A 13,130-nucleotide genomic window follows, 5' to 3' on the forward strand; every position below is an offset into this window, starting at 1 on the left:
AAAGACCCATATCTGATAGAAGCCAACACAACCATACGAGCTCTTGGGTGGTGTCAGCAAGAGCCCGATATTCAGCTTCGGTGCTAGATCTGGCGACTAATGATTGTTTCTTATTAGGCCATGAAATTAGCGAATCACTAAGGAAGAAACAAAATCCGGTGGTAGATCGACGATTTGTGATATCCCCATCCCAATCTACATCCGAGAAGGCACGAAGCTCTAAAGATGAGGTGGATGAGAAGTAGAGACCATGGAATATGGTACCTTTAATATACCATAAGATACGCAACACTGCAGTATAATGAGTTGTTCGAGGAGAAGCCATGAACTGACTAACAATATGAACAACAAACGCAAGATCGGGACGCATAACGGTCAGGTAGACAAGTGAACCGACGAGCTGACGGTAAAGGGTAGGATCAGAGAGGAGAGAACCATCACCCGGTGATAGATGAAAGTTAGGGTCTAAGGGTGTATTAGAAACCTTACAATCGGTAATACCGGCACGTGAAATAAGATTTGATGCATATTTTGCTTGAGATAAATAAATGCCAGTGTCATGAGGATGCACTTCAAGACCAAGAAAATAGTGAAGTGAACCCAAATCCTTCATCTCAAAATAAGAACTAAGTGACTGTTTTAGATCAAGAATACCATGAGCATCGCTACCTGTAATAATCATGTCATCCACATAGAGAATAAGAAGAATAGTGCCCGAAGTAGTGGTTTTAGTGAATAGTCCAGAGTCATAGTTGTTGGCGGTGAAACCCAAAGACTGAATAATTGTGTTGAATTTTTCAAACCAAGCTCTTGGTGCTTGCTTAAGACCATAAAGGTCCTTTTTGAGATGACAAACATGATCATGTGGGTGAGTAACACCTGGAGGCGGTTTCATATAAACTTCCTTGGTGAGATCACCATGGAGAAAAGCATTTTTGACATCCATCTGATAAAGAGGCCATCGACGTACAACAACAACAGCAAGAAGGCTACGAACTGAAGTAACCCTAGCGACAGGTGCAAAAGTCTCCTCATAGTCAATTCCATATTCTTGATTAAAACCTTTCGCAACTAATCTGGCTTTGTACCGATCGACAGTGCCATCCGAGTTTGTTTTGACTTTAAACACCCATTTGGAGCCAATGATGCCCTTTCCTGATGGAAGAGGGACGATGTCCCACGTATGAGCCTTATTAAGAGCCTATAATTTGTCGGATATAACTCTTTGCCAAAGTGGGTCAGAGGATGATTCTTTATACGAAGATGGTGTGTGGATAGAGAATAGAGTAGAATAACACTTGTAGTCACGAAGATGAGAATGTATATGTCTTACCCGGGTGGATCAGCGATTGTCGGTAGTAAGTTCATCAGGCAAAACAGACATTTCAGGAGAGTCCATAGAGGAAGAGTCGGGAGTAGAATCACATGTAGACAACGATGTAGGATCAGATGGTGTAATAGAAGGAGAAGTATCAACAGGTGAAGAAGAGTCGGGAAAATGCAATGGTGAGGAATGAGATGGTGTGGCAGAAGACATGTCCATAGATGGAGACGAAGGATCGACAATTGTCTGCGAAGGTGGGACAGAAGATGATGGTTGTCCCGGAAATAGTTGAATAGATGTATTAGTAAAGAAAGGAGGAACATGATCATATTCCAATTGAGATGTTGAAATGGAGGAGAACATTTTGTGTTCCCAGAAGACAACATGACGAGATATACGAAGTCGTTTAGAGATAGGATCCCAACACCGATAGCCTTTGTGTTCGATGTCGTATCCCAGGAAACAACAAAGACGGGATCGAGGTTGAAGTTTGGTGTGTTCATGTGGTTGTAGCAAGACGAAGCAAGCACAACCCCATACTTTGAGTAGATTGTAGTTAGGATGTCTTCCATACAAAGCTTCATACGGAGACTGATTCTGGAGAAGTGTAATGGGATGGCGATTGATGGTGTAGACTGCTGAAAGGGTGGCCTCACCCCAAAAACGTTCTGGGCACTGAGCTGAGATAAGTAAGGTACGAACAGTATCTAGGATATGGCGATGTTTTCATTCAGCTCTACCGTTTTGTTGGGAAGTACCGGGGCAAGAGTACTGAGATACGGTGCCTTGTTGGCGGAGAAAGTCAAGGAAAGAACGTTCTTTGTATTCCATGGCATTGTCGGCACGAAAGACTTTTATGTGTTTAGCAAACTGGGTTTGGATCATACGTGCAAAACTCATGTATATATGGGGTAGTTCATATCTAATTTTCATTAGATATATCCAAGTAAATCGCGTATGATCATCAAGAAAGATAACAAAATATTTTGACCCTCCCATTGAAGGAAGAGGAGAAGGTCCCCACACATCTGAATGAATCAAATCAAAAGAAGCAACTGAATTAACATCATTTCTATAAAATGGTAAGGCGTGTTGTTTTTCCAATTGACATGATAACTAAGATAACTTGTCAGGTTTAACCGACCCCAAAATACCAGATAAAGTAAGAACTTTAAGTTTATCAAAAGAGATATGTCCCAATCTTGAATGCCATGTATCTATATCACTGGGAGAGCCATCGGATGCTGATAGAGAAGAGTGAACAAAAGGTTGTGGTTTATGGAGATAAACTAGCTCAAACTACCGACCCACTTTACGGCCTATCCCAATTGTTTTCTTCGTGCTGGGATCCTGAACATAACAACCAGAAGGAGAGAATAAAGTGTTTAGACCCATATCACAAAGCTGGCCCACTGAAATTAAGTTAACTGATAGCTTTGGGATGTAAAGTGTATCTGGTAAGGATAATTGGGCTGTAGAAATATGCCCATTGTAATGAACAGGTAGACTGGTTCCATTAGCGGTCGTAACAACAGATGGAGATGTAGTTGTGGTTTGTGTGACAAATACATCAGGTTGTGAGGTCATGTGATTGCAACAACCAGAATCAAATAACCAAGCTTTACCTGCAACCGTTGAATTGGCCATGATTGGTGAGGAGCTTGACATAACTTGTTTTATGAGCTCGATTACATCATCAGAGGTAAAAGTGTTGAGGCTCTAAGCTGTTGAGGACCCGAAGGCACATTGGAAGAATCTAGAGCACAAACTGTTGCACTGATATTTTTGATGCGAGCTGGATTCTTAAAACAGTTAGATGCAAAGTGCCTAGGATGTTTCTTTTAACAAAAAATACAAGAACGGTTCGGACAATCCAATAGTTGATGACCATTATCATGACAATATAAGCACTGAGAGGATTTTCTATTGTGTGGAAACTGAGGTTTGTTGGATGTGAAGTTTCGAACGCCTTTGTGGAAAGGTACAACAAGAACTCCATTAGTGGATAAACTAGTTGATGAAGTAGGAACTCCCAACCTGGTTTCTTCTGAGATAAGTTCAGTTATCGCAGCTTCAAGAGTAGGAAGAGGAGACCTATGTAGGAGAGAAGCTCGAACAGGTTCATAACGATCTTGTAGCGCCATAAGAAAGATCATGAGATGTTGTTGTTTTTGATGGGTAGTTGAAATCATAGCATCCTCTTGACATTTGAAAGTGGGTCCCGCAAGAGTCAGTTGATCCCATATAACTTGTACTTCAGATAGAAATGCACTGATGGTTTGACCTGGTTGTTGACGTTTGCTAAGAAGCCTAGACAAAAGGTGATACTGATGAGCCATATCAGTGGTGGTATACCTATCTTTAAGAAAATCCTATATTTCTTTACCAATGACAAAAAGCCCAAATTGTTGATTGATTTCTGTTGTTGAAGTATTACACAGAATGGTGACAATTTCTCCATTCTTACACAACCAATTTTCTTCTCTAATGTCAAAGGCATCTTGATCTTCCCTTTCTTTTTAAACTGGTCTAGGTATAGCACCTGTAACAACCCTCCATAGTTTGCAAGATTGAAGATAGCTTGTCATATGTCGAGCCCATATAACATAATTAGATCCATCTAATGTAATTGAGATTGGGCGAGGTGTGACAAGAGGAGTTGTCATTGTTTAGGAAGGAAATACAAGAAAGGAATGAGAAACTTGAAGAATGTTGTGGAAACCTCGTGAACAGTATAGTGAGTTCAATTTTACCAGAAAATAGGGGAGATAATGGTTGCTCAGATGTTATTAAGAGAGATAGCTGCTACAGGGGTGACGATGAGGGATTGAATTGACTATTGTTGTAGTGGTAATGAGACACACCACAAAAGTCGACCAGTCAACCAGAGATGGTGAGAGGAGACGAACTTCGTAGCCACTGGAAGCCCTAGTGATTTGGAGCCCTAAGCTCTGATACCATGAGAACGATCTGAATTGATTTAACCAAAAGTCATTACAAAAGAAAGACCATACAAAGACTAAATACTTAGACAATTATACATAAATGACAAAAAGAGTCCTTCAACTATATTTATAAATATATTAACACTACCATTCATTTGCCAACCAAACACTCCACTTAATGGAATCTCGATACCAATTCCATAGGAATCAACAAACCAAACATGCCTTAAGTGGTGCGTTCATCCGCCATGAGAACAATTTTTTTTTGTATTGTATTGACTGGGTGCCATTATCTTCATCAGATGCAACGCAGGTGTTCACTTGTATAGCAAGATTTGGTTAAATGGGAAAGAACTGAAGTTTTCATACCAATTAGAGTCGGAAAGTAATGATACAAATTTGGTTAAATGGATGAAATAGCCATCTACTTTTATATACTTGTTTGATATAGCATCCTACTTAAAATTTTCTCATTACAACATTGTACTTTTAAAAAATTTGTCCAGTTGCACGAATGTCGTGAAAATTGAAATTTATATGTATTGCTAAAATTGGGTTAATTTGTTAAACTACAATGTCCTAATAAAAAAGGACAATGCTATACTTAATAGATTTTTCCAAAGACAATGGCTTAATAAGAAATAAACTGAAAAAAAAAAAAACAATGATGTTATAAATTTTTATTTCTTTCATTTAGACTTACAAACTAATATCAAAACTACAAATCATTTGAGAAAATCAGAATCAACACCATTTAAAAATAATATTAGTTAACATTGTGTACAACTTATTTCAAGATTAAATATTTATCCATTATCGTCATCAGATAAAATAATATTGATTTGGTCTTGTAAACATTGAATGATCTTCAATACATTAAACAAACTAAACTAAATCCAAAAGGTCACACATATCTTGCACGTTTAACAAAATAAACACATTTATTTTTTTTAGAATGTTCCAAAATAAAGTAAACAAATGTTTATTTCTTAGTTTATAAGTATATATAATCAATCATCAATTTGGATCCATATCATTACCCTTAATAACAGAATTATGGAGGTGAAAGATGACTGAGACGATCCATCATCACTGTCATCCATCATCGAATCAGTTTGAGGGTAAAAACAGTTAGAAATTTAAAGATTTCAGTGAGAACCTAAAAAGCCATTCTTTGAAGGTTTCTTGCACCATAGTATAACCTCACATCTGATCTCTTTTGCATAAAATCCTGATTCGATCAAAAATTAAATTTGGTTGCATGCACGAGATAATATAATATGAGCCATCAGGAATTAATTTGTGGAGAAACAGATCGACTGACAATAGCCAATATGTAAGCAAAATGAAGAACAACTATGAAACTCATTACACATACTACAAATTCTTATTACATGTTATACGGTCTGCAATAACACAATGTATCACGTCCAATTTACTTCAACTATTTTTGATGAACCATCAATTCTAAGCATATGTAATGACAGAAGCATAGAAACATCACTTCTTAGCTTCTCTCTATTCTTCTCAACTTCTTTTTGTGCAACAGTAAAATGGTAACTATTTTTACATTCCATCATTACTTACTAACTTTATTTCTTATACCATGAAATAAATGTTTTTTTCCTAAATATGAAACAAAACTATCATCTTTGGATCCTTCTATTTCCTGCTTAATGATCTTCGTTTACCTGAAGGGTCCGAGTTCTCTTTTATATTAGCCAACCTACATATATACATTCTAGATTCCCCTACAACCAATTAAATAGAAGTAACACTCCTAAAATTGAATCAATTACCCATAGAGTTTTAGTTCCTAAGACAAAAGTATCACATCGTTCACGACTTTGGAATTATCACATCAAACTCTTGCTATTCTGGACTTACAAATCCATCAAATTAAAGTCTCGATTGGTAATCAGATTTAAAACCAAAGAAACACATTAAAATAAAACATATGGAATTGTATAGAGATGATAAACCTATGATTGCTTGGATTGTAGATATTCTTCATAATTGCTTCCACGAACTGAGCATGTAACATTAAACTGGAAATTGAAAATTTAGCCTTGAAATAAAAAATCAAGGCCCTATTAAAATTGAATGTCATCCACAATTGATCCCTGAAATCCTAAAAATTACACAATTTAAATCTCTAAACACACACACACACACATAATCACAAATAAACAAAAAACAAAGGATATTAAAGATCATTATATTAAAAAAATGAAAACAAATATTTCTTTTTAGCCAAATGTGTTTAGCTTGTAGTAAACGTCGATATGAACACATAGATATAAATAACGTCGAAAACGAATTTTGTATAAGAAAGTTATGATTTTTCGAAGTTCTGACAAATTTCAAAATTGTTTGGCGCCTATCAAAAGCACGGGGCACCTTTAAAATCACGACGCGCCTTATTTAATGCACCTGACATCTGCAGTCGAGATTGCGTACATGATAAGCAAGGTAGTGTGTACAAAAGAATAAATCCAACTGGCTATAGGGCACGGCTTGCCCCGAAAAGAAGCCTGACACGCTTTTGAAAAATCACCCCTATAAAAAGAGGTTTACCCTCAAGTATTTCGGTCCCTCGTCATACGAATTCTCATTCTGTAGTTTGGTTAGCGAAACTCTGGAAGTTTTGGAAGGATATAAGAAAGAAAGCATTGAATTTTTACTCGTGGCCATTAGTGTCACACCCCCAAACCAGAACGGCGGAAACGTCTGTGGGTAGATGACTTCATGTACAGTATCATAACAGTTGAGTAGTAACGAAATAAAGCATTACAACCATTGCATTGAATATTTACTACGTGAAATTGTACTAAAAACATTGCTTTCTCGACATCAAATGTACATGACAAAATAGTAATGTGATGCGCCGACATTCCATCCACCAAAAACTTCTGTGGTTACCTGTTTACTGATTTCATGAGAATACAAGTGATTTTGAAAAAGTTTCAACAATTAAGTTGGTGAGTTCATAAGCGTTTAGTATGAGAAGGATTTTGTAACCGTTTTGTGTAAAAATGATAGAATATACTTCCAGAAAATCCAATATTTTCTTATTAATGAACTGTAAGTCTTAATCCAAAGCTTAAAAATGTAAGTAATGTGGTACTGAAAACGTAGTGTTATGAAGTTTTATCTTTATATAAAACTACTTGAATGTATGTGATCCCATAAATCAAATGTGTTGTCGATACCCTATGTGAGTTATTATAACCATGCTAATGCGACTAGTTGCCTATACGACCTGCTTCGGACGTTGGAACTGTTATGAATTTTGTCACCCTAGACTGGCCGGTCCAACTATAGCTAACAGCTGAGGTGCGGGGTTGTTAATCCCGTACAGATCTATACACAAGTGTTACGCTCTCCCTACAAGAGACTCTGGTTATAATGCAGATATTAGTATGTGTACTCTAGTAGGTACGGTGAAGCCAAATGTCTCACAACAAGTATCAATCGATTTATGTGAACTAAAAAATCCTTTTTCTTGTAAACGGAATAACTTTAAATAATTATATGTTTCTTTTGTAACTATAGTGTAGTTTTGTGTCTCCCAAACTATACCAATTATAGTTTATCATGTTTGATTGTCAAGAACATTTATATAATCATTTATATAAATATATAGTAATCATCTTGTTTAGTTTCAAAATATAAGATCAACTCAATATTTTTGGGTTGTAACCCTCAAAATAGTGAAATAACTAAAATGTACTCATTTTTGTTAGAAAAACTACATTTTAGTAAAAAGCTTCGATAAACCTTATAGTTTTACAAATCATAATTTGCCTCATGATTTTTATAACATATATCATGTTTTATTTTTGTTAGTTTTGCATTTGAAAACTAATATATCACAAATATTTGTACAAAAGCTAGTAATAATCACATCTTATTCAAATAATGGCTTATACTTTAACATAAAGATGAAACATGCAAGTATTTGTGTGATAAACAAATTTTGAGTTGTATTCCCCCCCCCCCCCCTAAAACATGAAAAACTCGAAAATGCGGGGATATGAACTCACCTTGAGTGAATTTGTGGGTTGTTTGAGGAGATGGTGTGAAGATCTTCAAGCCTAAACACTTAAATGTTGTTGATGAACTCTCTTGGAAATGATCTTATCATAAGAGTTTTAACACATATTAATGTGTATAAATTAAACTAACTAGTGTAAAAGTGTGTTAAAACACTAGGTTAGCAAGGAAAACTTACCACAACACTAAGAATAGGCTTGGAGAAATAAATCCTTGGAGGCTTCAGACTTGAACTTTGAGAGGATTTGGTGTAACATAAGTGAACATGAAGATGGTGGGGTTTATGGAGGTAATCTTGTCTAAGATAAGGAAGGAAAATGAAGTGACATTTGCATTGTTGTCTATTGGGTATTATATGGGATACTGTTGGGTAATACTTTTGCATGGGAAAAGGGTGAAATATCCTATCACAAAGTCAAACTCTTATCCATTTCCTTCTCTAAATGGAAAAATTCATTTGAAAAGCGATCAAAGTGGTGATTTCGGCCAAGGCATGACAGAAACCACCTTGCACCCCTTGTGATTTTGGTCCTAATTCCCCCACAAAAGGTGCTTTCAGTCCTAGTGATTGGATCTTGGTGTGTTTTCGACCTAGAGGTGTTCTAGGTTGTTGATTTCGGCCTAGAGGTGTTCTAGGTTGGTGATTTCGGTTTTGAGGTTATTCACAAAAGGGTGATTTCGTTTCCAGTTTGTTGACCTTCAACTTTCATTACAAGAATGGCTTTCAACATATATATATATATATATATATATATATATATATATATATATATATATATATATATATATATATATATATATACAAGCATGGCTTTCAACATATATATATATATATATATATATATATATATATATATATATATAATCATACAAATGATGCCTTCTTGGCTTTCTAAGATTTTCATTGCAACATGTATACATTGTGGGTACACTTATACACAATACCCTTTAGGCTTTGCTTGACTCAAAATTTTCCTGTTGTCACATCATCCCCCCGTTAGAGGGAATTTTGTCCCAAAATTTGCATCTTGAACGAGTCTTGCAACTAGAGGAAAAGTTGTGGGTATTTCTGTTTCATTTGGCCTTCCCGCTCCTAAGTGAATTCGGGTCCTCGCTTGGCGTTCCGTCGGGCCTTCACTATTGGTATGCAGCTTTGTTTCATTCTCTTGATCTCCCTATCAATTATTTCCACAGGTTCCTCTATGAAATGTAGATTCTAGTTTACCTCAATTTCGTCGATTGGGATTACAAGAGTGTCGTCGGTCATACACTTCTTTAGGTTGGACACGTGGAAGGTGGGATGTACGTTACTAAGTTTTTTGTGGTAGTCGTAGTTTGTAGGCTACCGAGCCGATTCTACCAAGGATCTCAAGTGGCCTGATGTACCTTGGATTTAGCTTTCCATGTTTGCCAAAACATATCATTCCCTTCCAGGGTGAGACCTTCAACGGAACGCGGTCACCAACCTGGAATTCCAAGGGTTTTCGTCGCTTATCAGCATAACTCTTTTTCCGATCCCGGGATGCCTTTAATCATTCATGGATCTGAACGATCTTTTCTATAGTTTCTCGTATGATCTCTGAGCCGGTGAGTGTGCTATCGGGTACTTGCATATTTTCTAGTTGTGTGTCACCCCCTTCAGCCCAACACATAGGGGATATGCACTTGTGTCCGTAGAAGGATTCAAATGGTGCGACTTTGATGCTTGTGTGATAGTTGTTATTGTTGGAGAATTCGACGAGTAGTAAGTGGGTATCCCAGTCCTTACCAAAGTTTATTACACACGCTCTCAACATGTCTTCTAGCGTCTGTATGGTCCTTTCAATTTGACCATCTGTTTAAGGGTGGTACGTTGTACTCATATCGATTTTGGTTCCCAATGACTTTTGGAGTGATTGCCAAAACCGTGAGGTGAATCTACTATCTCTGCTAGAGATAATAGATATTGGCATACCATGTAGTCGTACAATTTCTTTAATGTACGTACTTGTGAGCTTTTCTATCTTGTCGGTTTCCTTTATTGGTAGGAAGTGTGCAGATTTGGTTAACCTGTCGACGATCACCCAAATGGTGTCAAATCCACCTGTTGTCTTGGGCAGCTTGGTTGCTGAAGCAAACCCAAGGGCTTTTGATATTCTACCTTGACCTTAGCACAAGTCAGGCACTTTCCCACATAGGTAGCGATCTCTGCCTTCATGTTGGGCCACCAATAAAGTTTCTTGAGGTCCAGATACATCTTTTTTGAACCGGGATGAATGGAGTATTTTGTCTTGTGAGCGTCATTCATGACAACGTCTCTGTACCCGCCGAATTTCGGTGTCCAGATTCGATCCATGAATTAACGAGCTCCATCACTCTTGACTTCAAGGTTTTTATCCATTCCCCGCAATGCTTCACCTATGACATTATCGGATTTCAAGGCTTCTAGCCGTGCTTGATCTACGCGGACAGGTGTGAATGGAAGGTCATGGTTAATGACTTTACTCAGTGACCCAAGTATTCTTTCTGACTCAGGGTGTCTGCTAGTACGTTGGCCTTGCCTGGATGATAACGAATTTCACATTCGTAGTCATTTAGAAGTTTAACTCATCGTCGTTGTCTCATGTTGAGCTCCTTTTGATTGAGAATGTGCTGAAGACTCATATGATCTGTTAAGATGGTGCACTTTGTACCCTAAAGGTAGTGCCTCCAGATCTTCAGGGCACACACCACTGCTCCTAATTAAAGGTCGTGCGTGGTGTAATTGACCTCATGAGTCTTGAGTTGTCTTGAGGCATAGGCGACGACCTTCCCTCGTTGCATAAGCATACATCCTAGGCCTTGCTTGGATGCATCACAGTAGACCACAAAGTCTTCGGTCCCTTCCGGGAGAGACAAGATTGGAGCGCTGCACAGAGCTTACTTAAGCGTTTGGAAGGCAGTTTCTTTTTTATTCTCCCAACTGAAAGTCACTCCCTTCTTAGTCAATGTAGTGAGCGTCTTCGCGATCTTAGAGAAGTTTTGTATAAATCTTCGCAAGACCTAAAATCTGGCGGATCTCTGTAGGTGTTCTTGGTTTGCCCAGTTTTCAATCGCCTTCACTTTGGAAGGGTCCACGTTTTCCCTTCCTCGTTGACTATGTGCCCCAAAAAGTCTACTTTTCGAATCTAGAACTCACACTTTGAGAATTTTGCGTATAGATTTTTTGCCCTTAACGTCTCCAAGACATGCCGTAGATGTTTACTATGTTTCTCTTTCCTTCGTGAGTGGATTAGTATGTTGTCGATGAATACTATCATGAGTTTATCAAGATAAGTTCGGAACAAACGGATCATTAAGTCCATGAACACCGTTGGTGCATTATTCAGGCTGAAGGGCATCACCAAAAACTCGTAGTGACTGTAGCGAGTTCTAAATGTCGTCTTACGAATATCCTCCTCCTGAATTCGTAATTGGTGGTACGCCGACCTTAGATCAATCTTTGAGAAGTAGCTTGAGCCTTGCAGTTGATCGAATAAGTCATCGCTTCGAGGTAGAGGATAACGATCTTTGACGGTGAGCTTGTTTAGTTCCCGATAGTATATACATATGTGGAAAGAACCGTCCTTCTTTTTCACGAACAAGATCAGTGCTCCCCAAGGTGAGAAGTTCGGTCTGATAAATCATTTGCTCATCCGCTTGTTCAGTTGACTGGATAGTTCTTGCATTTCAGTCGGTGCTAAGAGGTATGGGGATTTGGCTATAGGGGTGGCTCTGGGGATTAAGTCGATTATGAACTCGACTTGGCATACGGGTGGGATTCCAGGAAGGTCCTCTAAGAATACATCGGGAAAGTTGTAGACCTCGGGAATATCCTTGATGTCTTGCACTTCATGTTTCTTATCAACAACATGAGCTAAGAAGGCATGGTATTCTTTGCATAGATATCTCTGAGCCTTGATGCAGGAGATGATTTTGTAGGTTTGTGCCAGGTTTGTCGCCATAAATGATGAGGGTTTCATTATTTGGTAGGTTAAGGTGGACGACCTTTTCATAACACAGAATATCGGCATGGTGAGGACTCAACCAATCCATGCCTATGATAACGTCAAAGCTACTTATTGTAACCGACATAAGGTTGATTCGGAAGGAATGATTGCTTAGAGTTAGTGTGCATCCTACGAATATATCTTTAGTGCTTTCTGTCTTTCCATTGGCCATTTCTACGGTGAATGATTCATTTAGTGTTTTGGGTTTCTGTTTGAGTAAATGTTTAAATTGGTGGCTCACGAAGCTTTTCTCCGTGCCACTATCAAATAGTATGCATGCATATGAGTTGTTTAAGAGGAATGTACTAGTAACCACGGTAGGATCCCTCACTACCTCCTCATGTCCCATTGTTAACTACTTCTGTTTTGTGCCTTCGGGAAGTCCCTCTTGAAATGTCTGGTCTCACCGCAACCGTAGCATGCACGACTCACCCCAACATTAGCGGCTTGGGTGGTTTGTTGTGCCAGTGCTCTGCAATAACGACCGGTGTGTCCTTTCTTGTTGCACTTGTTACATTGTCTATCTTGGCAAGCACCATGGTTGTGGTAGCTGCACTTGTTACATTTCTGGAGAGTTCCAACATATTTCTTGGCTAGTGCAGGAGCAGTAGAGGTGGTAAGTGTTGGATTAGTGTCTAAGTCCATAACTATTTTGGTATGTACTTGACCCGATTGTGCATGGTCCTTTTGGGTTGCCTTCACACTGGTGACTAGACAGGATAATTGTTGAGGAGAGAGGTTGGTTTATTGTTAAGAATAATAAATTAGGGTATAAATATGATTTATTAATATATTATA

This window comes from Lactuca sativa, chromosome 9 (genome assembly GCF_002870075.4).
Source record: "Lactuca sativa cultivar Salinas chromosome 9, Lsat_Salinas_v11, whole genome shotgun sequence".
Taxonomy (NCBI): Eukaryota; Viridiplantae; Streptophyta; class Magnoliopsida; order Asterales; family Asteraceae; genus Lactuca; species Lactuca sativa.